The following is a 12318-nucleotide window of genomic DNA, read 5'->3' on the forward strand; positions in this document are numbered from 1 at the left end:
TCAGTCCTGAATATTCATCAGAAGGACTGATGCTGAAGATAAAACTCCAATACTTAGGCCATCTGATGGGAAGAACTGACTTATTTGAAAAGACCCTAATGCTGGGAAAGATTGAAGGCTGGAGGAGAAGAGGACAACAGAGGATGAGATGGCTGGATGGCATCACTGACTCAATAGACATGAGTCTGAGTAAGCGCCAGGAGTTAGTGATGGACAGGGAAGCCTGGTGTGTAACTGATGTATTCTAATGTTTCTGCTATAAGTTAATCACTGAACAGATATTGCCTGAGTGTTAAAGTAAAATGCCGCTGCTGCTGCTGCTAAGTTGCTTCAGTCATGTCCGACTCTGTGCGACCCCATAGATGGCAGCCCACCAGGCTCCCCCGTCCCTGGGATTCTCCAGGCAAGAACACTGGAGTGGGTTGCCATTTCCTTCTCCAATGCATGAAAGTGAAAAGTGAAAGTGAAGTTGCTCAGTTGTGTCTGACTCTTCGCGACCCCATGGACAGCAGCCTACCAGGCTCCTCCGTCCATGGGATTTTCCAGGCAAGAGTACTGGAGTGGGGTGCCATTGCCTTCTCCGTTAAAGTAAAATACCTTTGTTTAAACTCACAGGAAACATCATGACAAGGCCCACCTAAGAATGGCTGCAGGAAAGAAGAAATTAACATATCCCCTTGAGAGACTGGCCAGAACCAGCAAAACTTATACTCAAAGCCGGGGGTGGGGGGCAGGGGTGGTGGGGTGTGTGTGTGTGTGGGTGTGTGTGGGTGTGGGTGTGGGTGTGGGTGTGTGTTACAACAATTGCAATAATTTAAGGCCTTTCTAACTTCTCATCTCCCACTTCTTTGATTATAGGGAAAGAAAAGGAAAATGAAAGTGAAAGTCGCTCAGCTGTGTCTGAACTCTTTGCCACCCCATGCACTATTCAGTCCATGGAATTCTCCAGGCCAGTACACTGGAGTACCAGCCTTTCCCTTCTCCAGGGGATCTTCCCAACCCAGGTCTCCTGCATTGCAGGTGGATTCTTTACCAGCTGAGCCACAAGGGAAGCCCAAGAATGCTGGAGTGGGTAGACTATCCTTTCTCCAGCAGATCTTTCCAACCCAGGAATCGAACTGGGGTCTCCCACATTGCAGGCAGATCTTTACTAACTGAGCTATCAGGGAGGCCCTTTATAATAGAAACTATCATCCAAACTTTGGCAGGATGGTTCTTGGCACACTGGTCCACCATTTACTCATGTAGCTGCTTTCCAAATAAAGTTTCTTTACCTAGCTTATTATGTAGGAAACAGGAGGAGCTTGGACTCAGTAACACAAGATTAATAATAATGGTGAGATGAAAGCAAAATAATTGTCCATCTATGGGAAAAAGATGAAAGAATATATGATATATCATACAATGGTATATTATTTAACTTTACAAAGTAAACTAGTCATATGCTATATTCATGAAGCTCAAGTCTATTATCCTAAGTGAAATAGTTAGTTCAGTCGCTCAGTCGTGTCCAACTCTTTGCGACCCCATGAATCACAGCACGCCAGGCCTCCCTGTCCATCACCAACTCCTGGAGTTCACTCAGACTCACGTCCGTCGAGTCAGTGATGCCATCCAGCCAGCTCATCCTCTGTCGTCCCCTTCTCCTCCTGCCCCCAATCCTTCTCAGCATCAGAGTCTTTTCCAATGAGTCAACTCTTCGCATGAGATGGCCAAAGTACTGGAGTTTCAGCTTTAGCATCATTCCTTCCAAAGAAATCCCAGGGCTGTTCTCCTTCAAAATGGACTGGTTGGATCTCCTTGCAGTCCAAGGGACTCTCAAGAGTCTTCTCCAACACCACAGTTCAAAAGCATCAATTCTTCGGTGCTCAGCCTTCTTCACAGTTCAACTCTCACATCCATACATGACCACAGGAAAAAACTATAGCCTTGACTAGACGGACCTTAGTTGACAAAGTAATGTCTCTGCTTTTGAATATGCTATCTAGCTTGGTCATAACTTTTCTTCCAAGGAGTAAGCATCTTTTAATTTCATGGCTGCAGTCACCATCTGCAGTGATTTTAGAGCCCCCCAAAATAAAGTCTGACACTGTTTCCACTGTTTCCCCATCTATTTGCCATGAAGTGATGGGACCAGATGCCATGATCTTCGTTTTCTGAATGTTGAGCTTTAAGCCAACTTTTTCACTCTCCACTTTCACTTTCATCAAGAGGCTTTTTAAGCCAGTCACACAAAAGACAAATACTGCATGATTCCAATTTTATGAGGGTCTTAGAGAAATCATATTCTCAGAAAGGAAAAAGTGTAATGATTTCCAGGAGCTGGAGGAAGATAAAAAGGGAAGTTCTTGTTCAATGGGTATAGAATTTCAGTTCTGCAACATGAAAAAACTGTAGAGACCTGTTCTACAACAGCATGCATATAGGATCACTACCGTACTATCCCCTTGAAGTTATTAGGATGTCACCTTTTATGTCATGTGTTTTTTAATACCAATAAAGATAAACATTTTGAATCTAAAGAACGTAAAGTCTGTTTTGATACCAAGCATTGAAATAAAGATTTCATTATTTTGTCTTTAAAAAGGTCAGGAGGAAAGCAATATAAGCACAGAAAGAAAAAGATATGATACACATAAATAAGGAAACAAGTGACAGCACACAGGAACTAATCATAATGTCCTACTTGATGGTAATTGCATTAGACAAGAAATAAGCACAAGCTCAATGCAAACTGAGGCCAGTGCAGACAGTGTCAATGTGATCAAAAGACAGCCAAGTTGTGGAACAGGCTTAGTGAGCACCTGCTCCTGAGAAGAGAATCTTTAAGAGGAAAGTCTCTAATAGAAAATAGGAAATGACAGATTACATAATAAGACTGACTGAGTAGAAAATTGTACTGAGAGGCTTTAGCACATACAGAAGGAGGACAAACAAAATAGGCAAGTAAATAAGAAGGCAAGTACTTGCTTTCCCCAAAACAAAAAGGAAATATAATCAAATAAACTACATTGCTCAATTTATGAATAATCCTCCATAAGGATAACCTTGTAAATACCACCTACATGATATAAACTTAAAAAAAAATTATAATGATATTGGGACAATGGAAAAGGGAAACAAAAAGAATTCAGTTTTAACAGAGGTAAATTCACATTTACTTTAATAGGAATTCAAAAGATAATTTCTAAAGTCTGACTGTGTGAAGAATCCACCTACAATTCAGGAGATGCAGGTTCAATCCCTAGGTCAGGAAGATCTCCTGGAGGGCATTGCAGCCCCCTCCAGTATTATTGCCTGAAAAATCCCATGAACAGAGGAGCCTGGTGGGCCATAGTCCATGGGGTAGCCAAGAGTCAGACACAACTGGAGCGAATGAGCACACACACAAGCACATTACTACAAAAGAATTGAAAGAGCTTGACTTTGGCAGAGCTAATCAGAGGGCTAGGAAGATAGAGGTCCGAAAACAGTTGTATATTTTACAACCATTTGCATCATTTGATTTACAAATACATACTTTAGCTTTTTATAAAGTCAATTTTAAATAATTTGATCTGAAATTTTATGTAGCCATTCAATGTATAAATTATTTTTAAAAAGTTATAGAACTTTATATATATAAATACCTCCTACAGTTATATACACAATAATATATTAAAGTTTCTAATCAAAATGTGAAACTGACTTTTTATAGTATTTTATTTTCTGTTCCTGTTAAAAAATCAAGTCCCCTGTAGATGCCCTCAAACTCCTTCCAGTTTTCTCAAATATGTTACATATTGTTTTTTTCTATGTGCCACAATGTGAACATGCTTGAGAAGCACTGTCCTAAATTATTCTTTGTCCAATTCTAGTGATTATAAAATTATAAAAGTATTTGCCACAGTTAGTAAGTGTTGTTTTCCTAGTCCTTTCCTCTCTTGAAATTAAAGAAAAAAAATCTGAGATATTGGATAACTATTCCAAGCTAGACTGTAAAGCCTATTTAATCCATTCTACAGCTGAAAATTATATAATTGTTTTTGCTCTTACTGACTTTATATTTTCTATGGCCAGAGTTTCTCTCTCACCTCTATTTATCCCACCTAGGATTGTGTTTGCAACAGTAAAAGACTAATGTTTAAACCAAAGACAACATTTCAGCTATGCTACAGGATACATAAGCTTTTGTCGGCTGGCTTGAATGTTTACTGATTACTTCAATCATAAATCTTTCTCTGTATGACTAGTATATATTTTTAAGCTTCTTTGTAATTTACTGTTATTATAATAAGATGAAGCTAATATCTATCTCCAAAGGCTTCAGTTAATAGTCAAGTGTTTTAATGGCCAGGACAGTATGAATATTATCCAATTTGAATGGCTGCCCTATTGATGAATATTCATGATTTAAATATTAAAACATTTCATGCAAAGATGGGTGCAATAAAGGACAGAAATAGCAAGGACCTAACAGAAGCATGAGATTAAGAAATGATAAGAATACAGAGAACTGTACAAAAATGTCTTAATGACCCAGATAACCACAATGATGTGGTCAGTCTTCTAGAGCAAGACATTCTGGAGTGTGAAGTCAAGTGGACCTTAGGAAGCATTACTATGAACAAAGCTAGTGGAGGTGATGGAATTCCAGCTGAGCTATTTCAAACCCTAAAAGTGCTGCACTCAATATGCCAGCAAATTTGGAAAACTCAGCAGTGGCAACAGGACTAAAAAAATAAAAAAGGTCAGTTTTGATAACAAACCCAAAGAAAGGTAATGTCAGAGAATGTTCAAATTACTGTATAGTTACATTCACTTCACATGCTCAAAATCCTTCCAGCTAGGGTTCAGCAGTACATGAACTGAGAACTTCCAAATATTCAAGTTGGATTTAGAAAAGGCAGGGGAAGCAGAGATCAAATTGTCAACATCTGCTGTATCACAGAAAAACAAGAGAATTCCCCCCCCAAAAATATCTGCTTCTGCTTCATTGACTATGCTAAAGCCTTTGACTGTGTAGATCACAACAAACAGTGGAAAATTCAAGAGATGGGAATACCAGACCACTTTACCTGCCTCCTGAAAATCCTGTAGGCAGGTCAAGAAGAAACCATTAGAATCAGGTGAGGAACAACAGGACTGGTTCATATTTGAGAAAGATGTCAAGGCTGCATATTGTCACCCTTCTTATTTAACCTATATGCAAAGTACATCATGTGGAATGCTGGGCTGGATGAAGCACAAGCTTGAATCAAGATTGCCAGGAGAAATATCAATAACCTCAGATATGCAGATGATATCAACCTTATGGCAGAAAGTGAAGAGGAACTAAAAAGACTCTTGATGAAAGTGAAAAAGGAGAGTAAAAATGCTGGTTTAAAACTCAACATTCAAAAAATGAAGATCATGGCATCCAGTCCCATCACTTCATGGCAGATAGATGGGAATCAGTGACAGACTTTATTTACTTGGGTTCCAAAATCACTACAGATGTTCGCTGCAGCCATAAAATTAAAATATGCTGGCTCCTTGGAAGAAAAGATATGACAAACCTAGACAGCATTTTAAAAAGCAGAGACATCACTTTGCCAACAAAGATCCATCTAGTCAAAGCTATGGTTTTTCCAGTCATTATGTATAGATGTGAGAGTTGGACTATAAAGAAGACTGAGAGCCAAAGAATTGATGCTTTTGAACTGTAGTACTGGAGAAGACTCTTGAGAGTCCCTTGGACAGCAAGGGGATCAAACCAGTCAATCCTAAAGGAAACCAACCATGAATATTCACTGAAAGGACTGATGCTGAAGCTGAAGTTTTAGCACTTTGGCCTCCTCATGCAAAGAGCTGACTCTTTGGAAGACTCTGATGCTGGGAAAGATTGAGGGCAAAAGGAGAATGGGACGACAGAGAATGAGATGCTTGGATGGCATCAGTGATTCAATGGATAGGAGTTTGAACAAACTCTGGGAGATAGTGAAGGACAGGGAAACCCGGCATGCTGCAATTCATGGGGTCATAACGTTGGACATGACCAAGCAACTGCACAACAACAAAGTATTAAAAAGATTAAAATAGTACCAGTAGTGTCAATAGTTCAGACCAATGCATATTGTAAGTGCTAAATGCTAATTTTCTCTTTTTTGGAGAAAATCGTGTTTCCAACTCTAAACTGTCACCTTATAAAAATACTACAGTTAAAACCCAGTTGAAACTCTTGGTTATTTTGTATAAGGCTGTGAATTTTATGTTCAAAAACAAATTCTTCCAAGGAGGTCTTAGTTTCTTTGAGCAAGTCGTAGCTAGAGAGAGTAAAAGTTGTCTGAGCTACTGAATCAGCTGAACAGAAAAGAGCACATTCAGTAGCATTACTGCAGTGTGTGATGTGTCTTATCACTTTTGAGTGAAGAGCCAGGAAATTATAGACCCAGATAAGATGATAAGGTGTTGGGAATTGTATCATATAAGCCTTTTCACTTCAGTGATGGCTATAATCTTAGCTCAGTGTCACTGTACTCATCGGCTTCAACGTACTGTACATTTTCAACTGACTGCTCAATTTGTATTTCTATCATTCTATAATTATAAAGAAAGAGAAACAACTTAAGTACATTTTGGGGGCAGGGGTTCTATAACTTGATTCCACATTAGCTACCTGAATACCTCTCCTAATTCTCCCATTCTTGCCATACCTTTCGTCCCTGACACAACAGCTTTCTCTACCAGCATCCTGAATTGTACCACCACTATCATCCCATCCTACCATAGTATCACAGTTATTCTCTACCATTCAGCCTTTACCATCACCATTCTGTGCCATAAAATAGAATAAATTACTAAGGTGACAGCAGGCCTGAAGTAATAGGAAGCCCAATCTCAGAAGAATTTATAAAAAGTCAGTATGAAATACTGACTTCTGTTGACAAAAAAATTAAGCAATCTAAGAACAAAATGGAAAATTTTATTAGAGCCAGTGAGGATTATAAACTAGAAGCAGCATCTCAGAAAGCTCTGCGAACTGTTCCAGCCATTAGAAGCAACACACAGTTACATAAGTTTTTTGAGACTAAACATTGTCATTAGATAATGTACTGACAGTTTATATAGTCATAAGCATCATTGTGTCCCCTGTAAAGGATCAAGAAGAAATCTTATCTTTTAGGGAGTTGTCTTATTGGTCTTTTTTCTTTTTTAAAATTTATTATTATTATTATTTTTTACTTTACAATATTGTATTGGTTTTGCCACACATCAACATGAATCCGCCATGGGTGTTTAAGATAATATTTTTCTTTATGGTTCAGCAGGTATTTTTTCCTGAAATGGATGGTTTGGCTGATGCATAATTCAGCTACATAGTGCAGAGTAGATGGGAGAAAGGTGGAATAAGGGCACAGAAGAATTTTTGTTTAAACATTTCGTGTCTTGCCATCAAATATGAATTTTATTTTATATCTCCTACCCAGAAATATTTCCCCCTATGTCAGCTACTAAGAATATTCCCTCTTGGTTTTATGACACTTTTCTTATCAGTAACCCTCTATCATCTTTCTCAAGGTCCCTATTTTAATTCCTGTTCCTTTTCTGGTTCCAAACTGAGTATTAGTTTTATCATTTCCTTCCCTGATCATAGCCTTGGGTAACTCAAGACAGTTCCCATCATCAATGTTGTCATGACCATCTTCTTTCTTTATTGCTTGCATAATAATTTTAGTCTTCAAAGTGCTTTTACTATGTTACTTTTTTTTTTTTTTTTACAGCCCTGGTTATACATGCATACGTGGACTTTCCTCTTCTTACCCCAATTTATTGAATTCTGCACTTTTTTCAGTTTGGATATTTTTCCCATAAAGCCATCTGTGTCAGGAAAGGTTCCAAAGAGAAACAGATGGCACACTTGAAATTGGATTATTTGAGGAGTGTTTATTTAAAGGGGATTATTTACAGGATTTGAGTGTTGGGAATACTGCAAAAATATTGTAGTGCAAAGGATTTACCAACTTTGGGCCTAAAGGGATAAGTATAAGTTATTGCTACCAGTATTCAGAAAGAAAGCCATGTAAAATCATCTGCTTAGATAAATCCATCTGGAAGGCAGAGAAACATGGAGTAGGTGGCAACATGAGAAGAGAGGAGAGCAGATCTTGAGAGCCAATTGCAAGATGTATGGTGCACCATCCTTATTTCAATAAAGAGCATGTATACACTATCATTTTACCTTCTCTCTGATGATGTGATTCTTAAAATCCATCATTAATTTCTAAGGCCCTATTTCCAATATTGAGATAAAATTCAGTTATTTATACTTCCTAGATTTTCCATCTTTCCTAAGTTACTGTTAACTATCTCAATATCATCTCCTCTATAAAGATTTTTTCCTATAAAATTTCAATCAAATTTGGGCTTTCCTTGAGAGCCCAACAAACCTGAGTCTCATCAACATCTTATGTTACATTCATATTGCCATAAATATACTAATTTTTGTTTTATTATTTTGCCTCTAATTGAAACATCATTAGAAAGTCATTAGAAATAAAGATTTGAAACAGAAAGATATGAGTTAGAACCCAAGGTCCTTCATTCACTATCTACCACATTAAAAAAAAAAAACTATTTCACTGTTTTGTCCTTTATTTTTCTGTTAAATTTTGGATTTTCTGAGGAGGAAATGAAAAGTCTCTAAAATGATTAAAAGACTGTCTGGTACAGGGTAGTTATATATTCATTGACCTTTACTCATATTATTAAAAGAGGCTACCATTATTTATGAGGACAGTAGACACTGATAAATATCTCTAAAAATAAAACAAAATTGAAATTGTCAAATAAAACTTTGCTTTCAATGCCTACAGAAATTTTTAAAATCCTCTTATTTTCTATAGTCATCAGAATTCTTTATCATGTTCCCTTGTTGTCTCAGTTAGATTAAAAAATTTTTAAATCCTCTTATATTCTATAGTCATCATAATTCTTTATCATGTTCCCTTGTTACCTCACTTAGGTTAAAAGTATAAAATTTCTTGGGTTTGGCATGTCAATTTGTTGACCACCTACAAAGTAGTTCACTAATTTGTAGAATTTAAAGTATACAACAAACGGATCAATAAAGTAGATAAAATGCTAGCTAGGGTAATGAAGATTTAAAGAGAGAAGATGCAAAACACTAATATCACAAATGAATGAGAGGGATTTCTACTGATCCCATGACCACTAACAGAATTATAAATAAATATCTGGGACAATGCTATGCCACCAGATTTCATAACTTAGAATAAAACATATCAAAGTTTCAAAAGACACAAACTACTAGAATTTACATGAGGAAAATAGTTAGAAAATAATTAATGAAGTGACAGTAGTGATGGAATTCCAGTTATTTCAAATCCTAAAAGATGATGCTCTGAAAGGGTTGCACTCAATATGCCAGCAAATCTGGAAAACTCAGCAGTGGCCACAGGACTGGAAAAGGTCAGTTTTCATTCCAATCCCAAAGAAAGGCAATGCCAAGAATGTTCAAACTACCATACAATCGCACTCATCTCACACACTAGCAAAGTAATGCTCAAAATTCTCCAAGTCAGGCTTCAAGAGTATGTGAACCTAGAACTTCCAGATGTTCAAGCTGGATTTAGAAAAGGCAGAGAAACCAGAGATCAAATTGCCAACATCTGATGGATCATCAAAAAAGCAGAGAGTTCCAGAAAAACATCTATTTCTGCTTTATTGACTATACCAGAGCCTTTGACTGTGTGGATCACAATAAACTGTGGAAAATTCTTAAAGAGATGGGAATGCCAGACCACCTGACCTGCCTTCTAAGAAATCTGTATTCAGGTCAAGAAGCAACAGTTAGAACTGGACATGGAACAACAGACTGGTTCCAAAGCTCAACATTCAGAAAACTAAGATCAGGGGCGGTCCTAAGATGGCAGAGGAATAGGACAGGGAGACCACTTTCCCCCACACAAATTCATCAAAAGAACATTTAAATGCTGAGTAAATTCCACAAAACAACTTCTGAATGCCGGCAGAGGACATCAGGCACCCAGAAAAGCAGCCCATTGTCTTCGAAAGGAGATGTTTTATCACTGGTGCTGTATAGAAGGAGAAGCCTTGAGGCTACTGTAAAAATAAGACTGAAAACCAGAAGGAGGAGGCTTAAGTCCGAATCCTGAGAACACCAGAGAACTCCTGACTCCAGGGAACATTAATCGACAAGAGCTCATCAAACGCCTCCATACCTACACTGAAATCAAGCACCACCCAAGGGCCAACTAGTTCCAGAGCAAGACATACCATGCAAATTCTCCAGCAACACAGGAACACACCCCTGAGCTTCAAAATACAGGCTGCCCAAAGTTACTCAAAAATCACTGACATCTCATAACTCATTACTGAACACTTCATTGCACTCCAGAGAGAAGAAATCCAGCTCCACCCACCAGAATACCAACACAAGCTTCCCTAACCAAGAAACCTTGACAAGCCACCCGTACAACTCCACCCACAGCGAGGAAACTCCATAATAAAGAGAACTCTGCAAACTGCCAGAATACAGAAAGGCCACCCCAATATCAGCAATATAAACAAGATGAAGAGACAGAGGAATACCCAGCAGGCAAAGGAATAGGATAAATGCCCACCACACCAAACAAAAGAGGAAGACATAGGGAATCTACCTGAGAAAGAATTCTGAGTAACGATAGTGAAAATGATCCAAAATATTGAAATCAAAATGGAATTGCAGATAAATAAGCTGGAGACAAGGATTGAGAAGATGCAAGAAAGGTTTAACAAGGACCTAGAAGAAATAAAAAAGAGTCAATATATAATGAACAATGCAATAAATGAGATCAAAAACACTCTGGAGGCAACAAATAGTAGAATAATGGAGGCAGAAGATAGGATTGGTGAAGTAGAAGATAGAATGGCAAAAATAAATGAATCAGAGAGGAAAAAAGAAAAATGAATTAAAAGAAATGAGGACAATCTCAGAGACCTCCAGGACAATATGAAACACTCCAACATTCAGTCCCAGAAGAAGAAGACAAAAGAAAGACCATGAGAAAATACTTGAGGAGATAATAGTTGAAAACTTCCCTAAAATGAGGAAGGAAATAATCACCCAAGTCCAAGAAACCCAGAGAGTCTCAAACGGGATAAACTCAAGGAGAAACACCCCAAGATACATATTAATCAAGTAGACAAAGATGAAACACAAAGAACAAATATTAAAAGCAGCAAGGGAAAAACAACAAATAACACACAAGGGGATTCCCATAAGGATAACAGCTGATCTTTCAATAGAAACTCTTCAGGCCAGCAGGGAATGGCAAGACATAGTTAAAATGATGAAAGAAAATAACCTACAGCCCAGATTACTGTACCCAGCAAGGATCTCATTCAAATATGAAGGAGAAATCAAAAGCTTTACAGACAAGCAAGAGCTCAGAGAATTCTGCACCACCAAACCAGCTCTCCAACAAATGTTAAAGGATATTCTCTAGACAGAAAACACAAAAAGGGTGTATAAACTCGAACCCAAAACAATAAAGTAAATGGCAACGGGATTATACTTATCAATAATTACCTTAAACGTAAATGGGTTGAATGCCCCAACCAAAAGATGAAGACTGGCTGAATGGATACAAAAACAAGACCCCTATATATGTTGTCTACAAGAGACCCACCTCAGGGGACACATACAGACTGAAAGTGAAGGGCTGGAAAAAGATATTCCATGCAAATAGAGACCAAAAGAAAGCAGGAGTAGCAATACTCATATCAGATAAAATAGACTTTAAAACAAAGGCTGCAAAAGGAGACAAAGAAGGACACTACATAATGATCAAAGGATCAATCCAAGAAGATATAACAATTATAAATATATATGCACCCAACATAGGAGCACCACAATATGTAAGACAAATGCTAACAAGTATGAAAGGGGAAATTAACAATAACACAATAATAGTGGGAGACTTTAATACCCCACTCACACCTATGGATAAATCAACTAAACAGAAAATTAACAAGGAAACACAAAGTTTAAATGATACAATAGACCAGTTAGACCCAATTGATATCTATAGGACATTTCACCCCAAAAAAAGGAATTTCACCTTTTTCTCAAGCACACATGGAACCTTCTCCAGGATAGATCACATCCTGGGCCATAAATCTAGACTTGGTAAATTAAAAAAAATTGAAATCGTTCCAAGCATCTTTTCTGACCACAATGCAGTAGATCTCAATTACAAGAGAAAAACTATTAAAAATTCCAACATATGGAGGCTGAACAACGTGCTGCTGAATAACCAAAAAATCACAGAAATC

The sequence above is a fragment of the Oryx dammah genome, unplaced genomic scaffold (assembly GCF_014754425.2).
Source record: "Oryx dammah isolate SB20612 unplaced genomic scaffold, SCBI_Odam_1.1 HiC_scaffold_15, whole genome shotgun sequence".
In the NCBI taxonomy this organism is placed as follows: Eukaryota; Metazoa; Chordata; class Mammalia; order Artiodactyla; family Bovidae; genus Oryx; species Oryx dammah.